Raw genomic sequence first — 7,205 nt, 5'->3', positions numbered from 1 at the left:
TTTTTTTTATTTTTTAGGAAGGAAATCTAGATATTAAACCATAGATAAATATTTTGAACTTGCATTTGATATCCCTGAAGAAGGATTTCGCAGCGATAAATGAACAAGATAAAAGATATATCTGGATTTCAGTTTTTGATTACCTAAAGGGGAAACTCTAATGATAAACAAAAGATAAAGTATATTTTTTCTATGTACAACATCCTAAAGTTCTAAAAATTAAAAAAAAATTGTTTCATTTTTCACTAATTTCCCAAAGAAACACCTCAAAAGAAAATCTTTTGAAATTTTGGAATTAACACCTTAAAGAAAGCTTTTAAGAAGTACTAAAATAAAATTCTCTTTTTTTTTTGAATTTTGGTCCTAATATACTAAAGGGAGCATAAAAATAATTCATTTTAAGTCCTAGATATTAATTGCCTAAAGAAAAAACAACCTCAAATTTTTTTTTTCATTTCTAGAATTAGTATTCTAAAGAAATTTATAACGAAAATATAAAATGCAACATCTCTTTTTTGGATTTTTAAGTTACAACACATTTTTCAAATATAAAGCAGAAAATACAATAACAAAATACTTGACATTACTGTACAAAACTAGAAAGTAAAAGACGACATAAAAATAAAATAAAAATAACAAATATAAAAATCTCCTTAAGCAACTCCTGAATGCGGTGGTCCTGGGGTATCTGTCATGCTCAAACTCCGGTAAATAACTCCATACCTGTATGAGAAAACTTTAAACCAACACTATATGAGACAATAACACTCCCTACTGGACACATGCAAGACATGATTGAGGCTATTTTTGCAGAATGACTTATTTGACCAAAAGGTGGCTAGAAGTGCAAAATTTGGCTATGACCCCGCAAAGCCAAGAACCTAAGATTTACTAGGAAGACCGGACCCTATGTAGGTTGCCTACGTATCACGCCCCAAAGGACGAGAATCAGGTATGCGTAGTTCGGGCAGATTGCATACGGGCGAGAATAATAAATTAAAAAAACCACTAATTTATAGAAATCACATTTTTTTGCTTTTTCTTGAAATATGACGAAACATGCAAAATCTTTTTGGATTTTCCTCTTTTTTCTTTGTTTTCTTCTTCTTCTTTTTTGACAAATGATGAAAAAGTGCAAAAAAAAAAATTTCAAATTTTCAAGGTCTTTTCTTTAAACAACATAACTGGACCCCACTCGCTTTATCTTCACACTTCACCCTTTTTTTTCTTTTTTTCTTTTTTTTCCATTTTTCATTGTTGTTCTTTTTCTTCATTTACCCTCAGCTATCATTGGTCCGCCAAATGACCCTTTTACCCTTGAATAAATGCAACATGTAGCACATAAGATGTATCATGATGGTCTTTTATTTTTTGGGGTATACCTGTCCTAGACGGACCCAACCCATGTGTTAAGTCCCCTAAGTCAAGTGCACATGATGCAAACAAGCGTTCCTACTATGGATCTGGCATGAAGCTGAGTTATTCTAGGTTCAAAACCTGGGCATTTGTTCTAGACTGTGTACCCGAGCGGACAACTCGAGCCGAGGAGGGGGCTACATACCGGAAACCAAAAGGCCATCCAGCTTATTAACTTGTCCGAGCCTCTTTCTTATTTCAAGATATGACACTAACATAATAGGGAGTCTCGACCAGCGAGCACATCCCCGAAGATGAGAAGAGAAGGTTTCGTAGTAGTTTATATACAGTTCAGATAATATCAAAGCGGTAAAAAGTATTACTTAGCACATTAGGCCCAAACATGTAATAAAATCAGATAACAGATAAAGCCAAATACAACAATTCATCTAAGCTCGAATTCTGAACCCTGAACCAGAGATTCTGGGTTCGATCCCCAGCAAAGTCGCCAGAGCTGTCACACCTCCTTTTTTACACTATACCCACGAAAAGGGTATAAAGGAGTTTTTCCAATTAAAGAACAATCGAAATGAGATTTATTGTTAAAGATTCAGAGTCGCCACTTGGGAGATTTATGGTGTCCCAAGTCACCGGTTTAAATCCCGAATCGAGGAAACGATTGACTCTGTTTGACAGTCCACGAACCAGAAATCCAAGTAAGGAATTCTGTTAACCCGGGAGAAGGTGTTAGGCATTCCCGAGTTTCGTGATTCTAGCACGGTCGCTCAACTGTTATATTCAGCTTAATTATTTGATTTTAAACAATTATGAACCTATGTGAATATTTTAACTTTTAACTGTTTTATTCATTTTTAAAAAATTCCAACATTATACAAAACATGCCTTTGGATTACGCCACATGAAATGCACCCGCGATCCGCGACATATTTTATTTAATGTTGTTTGAGATTTGGATTTGGGTCACATGAAATGCAAACCCGAATTTTAGCAATAGCCATGATAATTATATAATCAACGCTCCTAGAGCATTAAACAATTCAACTATTAAAGAAAATTATATACACATCAATTCATGCATTAAAAATTAGATCAAATTCATTCCCAACATTTATTTCTCAATCATTAATGTGGCTCACTTCATACTCTCGATGAAATCTAGCCCAAAATTATTAACCCAAGATATCTATGTGTTCATCACTGTAAAAACTAGCTAATTAATTGATTTATGTTCCTAATATCAAATTCATATTAAACAAAATGAATTAAATTAAACAAAAAAAAGTTTCAACGAAACAACGAAGCAACAGAATGACAATCACCAAACATTGATTAAAACATAGATAGAAAATTTTCAAATCAACGTAAGAGCTGAACCTCACAGTGACGACCCTTTCGCTCGCCGAACTCCGACCAAAAGACTGGTATGGCCACAGGAACACTACCACGGACCACGGATAGGAACCAATGGCCAACGACGAACTCGAACGGACTCACAAACAACTCTAATATTCAACCAAAATCCGTCATTTTTGAAGTTGTTACTTGCTGCCGGGTTCTGGGTTCGTGTGTGTGTGTGTTGGGTTCAAGAAGAAGAGAGGGCTGAAGGGAGATGGCTGGAGCTCTTAGGCCAGTTTTACTCCTTCTCTCGATGAAGATGAAAGGTTTTCCTAAGGGTCCATGGATGATGTAGCTGTAATAGACGAAGAAGAAGAAGCTGTGGCGATGGAAATGGGGATCGATGGGGGTCGTTTGGTGTTCTGAAGTAGATCGGCGTCGCTTTTGGTCTTGCGCCTGCTCTCTTTGAAAAAGAAGAAGAAGAAGGAAACGGTGGGGTCTGTTGGGTTGAAGACGAGGCAGTATAGTGGAGGGGTCGTTTTCTTCGTCTCTAAGGTTCTGTTGCTTTTCTCTTCATGGAGAAGATGAAGTTAGCTTCCAAAAATAGCGCGGCCTTTTCAGCTTTTTTCTTTTCTTATGCGTTCCTGCTTTTTCTTTAGTCTTAGGCATTTTTTGATAGAGTAGAGTCTAGGTCTAGATAGTTGTAGGCTTTTTAGGTTAAGGGGTATGGGCCTAGGAATTATGGGCTTGGGAATTATGGGCTAGGTCCAAAATTAGGCCTAAAAATGGGTTGCTAGAGCCCAAGCTTTATTCTTTCCCTGCGAACGAGATTAAAAATACGGTCCCATTTATTAATTGATCCTACTATTCAAATAATTATTAAAATAAAACTAACCATTAAAACAAACCTATTTTTGGTATTTTCAAATATCATATTAAAATAAAAATACGATACTATTTCTGCATTTATGTTTTAAGATTTTTTTAAGATTAAAAATGACTATAAAACATTAATGAAGCTATTTTTTGTGATTTTTGTTTTCTTGTAATAAAATAAAGTAAAAGAGCCAAAATTACTTGAAATATCTATATTATGCCTAAATTAAATATTTTACGCTAATATATAAAAAATCTTGGGGAGGGTCAAAAATCACATGTCTACATCAGCAACTCTTGTATATTCATGTCGATGGACAAATTGAGCCCCATGATACAAGTCTCATATTCTTCCATGTTGTTGGTGCATGGAAACCTAAGCTTTGCGGATACCGGATAATGTTGACCTGTATTTGACACCAAAACTGCTCCAATACCCACTCCTTTAAAGTTTGCAGCTCCGTCGAAAAAACATTCTCCAACTGTCATAGGCTTCAGCAATGTCCTCTCCTACAAATGGTACTTTTTCATCAGGAAAATACATTTTTAGTGGTTCGTATTCTCCTCCTACAGGATTTTCAGCAAGATGGTCTGTCAACGCTTGTCCTTTGACTGCCGTCAGAGTTACATAGATGATATCGAACTCACTCAGCAATATTTTCCACTTGGCCAACTTCCCGGTATGCATAGTCTTCTAAAAGGTATACTTCAGAGGATCCATCCTTGATATGAGGTATGTGGTATAAGCATAGAAGTAATGCCTCAATTTTTGAGCTATCCATGTCAAAGCACAACAAGTGCATTCTAGCAGAGAGTACCGTGCTTCATAAGGTGTGAACTTCTTACTCAAGTAATAAATGGCTTGCTCCTTTCTTCATGTCTCATCATGTTATCCCAAAACACAACTGAAAGCCCCATTTAGTACGAACAAATAGAGTAGCAAAGGTCTCCCAGGTTCCAGCGAACTAGGACTAGCGGCGTGGAAAGGTATTCCTTGATTTTGTCAAAAGCCTTATGACAATCCTTGGTCCAACTGGTTGCAACATACTTTTTCAACATTTTGAAAATTGGTTCACATATTACTGTAGACTATGCTATGAAGTAGCTGATGTAATTGAGGCGTCCCAGGAAACTTATCACATCCTTCTTATTCTTCGGTGGTAGTAACTCTTGGATAGCTTTAGCCTTTGATGGGTCCAACTCGATTTCTTGGTGGCTAAAGATGAATCCCAACAATTTTCTGGTAGGAACCCCGAATGCACATTTTGCGGGGTTCAGTTTTAAATTGTACTTCTGTAGCCTATCAAAGAACTTTTTCAAGTCTGCTATGTGATCTGTGGCTTTCTTGGATTTAATGATGACATCGTCGACATATTCCTCTATTTCCTTGTGTATCATATCATGGAATATGGTTGTTATGGCTCTCATATAGGTGTCCCCAATATTCTTCAGACCGAATAGCATCATTTTGTAGCAGTACACTCCCCATGGTGTAATGAAAGTTGTTTTCTCTGCATCTTCTTTGTCCATCCAAATCTGATGATAACCTGCAAAGAAATCTACGAAGGATTGGAGTTCATGCTTAGTTCAATTGTCGATCAAAATGTGTATTTTCGGTAGTGGGAAATCATCCTTGAGACTTGCTCTGTTTAAATCCCGATAGTCAACACACACCTTGACTTTCCCATCTTTCTGGAATCGGTATAATGTTGGCTAACCAGGTTGGGTATTCAACTACCGTGAGGACTTTGGCTTTGATCTTCTTAGTAACTTCCTCCTTGATTTTTAGACTCATGTCTGGTTTGAATTTTCTGAGTTTCTGCTTCATAGGCGGACACATTGGATTGGTAGGCAACTTATGAGCCATTATGGATGTGCTCAGACTGGTAATGTCATCATATGACCACGCAAAAATATCCTCATATTCTTTCAAGAAAAAAGTGTATTCTTCCTTCTCTGATGGTGACATGTGAATACTTATGCAACTTTCTTTGATGGTTTCAGAATCTCCCAAATTGATTGTCTCGGTTTCGTCCAGGTTGGACTTAGGCTTATTTTCAAAATTCTCAACTTCTCTGATAACTTCCTTAGGTATCTTATCTTCTTCTTCTTCTAAGTCACTATCCTTATGTTGTGTTGTCTCATTATATTTCACAGTCGTTGGTTCATCAAGGTGAGAAATAGTAATGCCCGAGACTCGTCTGGCTCTTAATGGTGTGGCGGTCCAGTTCCTGAGAAATGCTTCCCTCTCCACCGTCTAAATAGTAAGGCCTTCTTCCTATTCATCCTCAACTATCACATTGCAATCCATGTCTTCGTCTTCTAGAAATAGGTTCCTTAGCCCAGCCAAAGCTTCCTCTTCTTCAGATCCCCATATTGTATTGGCCCGATAAAAGGCCTGACTCAGATGCGGCATTGGCTGCTCATATGGGTAATAGGGACCGTGCCATGGGGGAGACCAATCATTATATTCCTGCCATGTATACGGATATCCAAGCCTAAAAGTTGTACCATGACGTTTCAACTGTATTGATTTGGTAATGCCTTGGAGTTTCTTCCCAAGCCCTTTGTCGGATTCATACCCTGACCATGCCAGTATGCTTTCTATTTTGTTGCTCCACCATTTATCTTTCTCAATTTCATTGACACGCTCGATGCGGTGATATGTTTCTCCACCCAACTTTCTTCTATTCTCGACAAGCGGTACAGTTTGACTGGTGTAAATGGGATTACTTTCGTCTCCATAAATAATTACCTCCTGATGGTTCCATTCAAACTTCACGACCTGGTTTAGCGTAGAAACCACAGCTCCAGCGGAATGTATCCAAGGTTATCCCAGTAAAAGATTATACATAGTAGATATGTCTAATACCTAAAACTCAATATCAAACCAAGTCGGGCCCACCTGCAAACAAAGGTTAATTTCCCCAATCGTGGCCCTTTGAGACCCATCAAATGCCTTTACATTCATACTCCCTGCTCGTATCTCATGAAAATCTTTACCCAACCTTTTCAGAGTAGTAAATGGACGAATGTTGAGGCTTAAACCAACATCTATTAGGACTCTGGCGATAAATTTGTCCTCAATATACTATGATGTCTTGTGCCCTATTGTGACTTAGTCCTTCAGGTGGTAGTTCATCTTTGTGGAAGGTGATCTTGTGGTTTTCCAGTACTTTCCCTACCATGTTGGCTATTTCTCCACTGGTGATATTGTTGGGAACATAAGCTTCATTCAATGCTTTCATTAACGTATTTCTATGCATCTCAGAATTTTGTGGCAGCGACAGAATGGAAATATGAGCAGGGGTTTTGTTCATATGATTAACAATAGAGTATTATCTTGCCTGTATTTTCCTCTAAAGATCATCTGTACCATTTTCAATAATGGGTTGTTTGGCAGTAGCTTCCTTGCTTGTTCCTCTCAAATTTTTGGGTATATAGATCCTTCTAGTTCTGGTCATCCCTTGTGCAGCACCAGACTCTTCCATTTTTGCTTTTCCTTTTCTCTTAGCTTCGAAAACAAAATCCCAAGATATGGCATTGGAATTGAAGGGTGGTGTGGACGCTACCATCACAGTGAAAGGTGTGGCTACTTCTACTTCGAATAGAGTAGG

Source organism: Nicotiana sylvestris, chromosome 1 (assembly GCF_000393655.2).
Source record: "Nicotiana sylvestris chromosome 1, ASM39365v2, whole genome shotgun sequence".
Classification (NCBI taxonomy): domain Eukaryota; kingdom Viridiplantae; phylum Streptophyta; class Magnoliopsida; order Solanales; family Solanaceae; genus Nicotiana; species Nicotiana sylvestris.
This window is presented reverse-complemented; position numbering follows the sequence as displayed.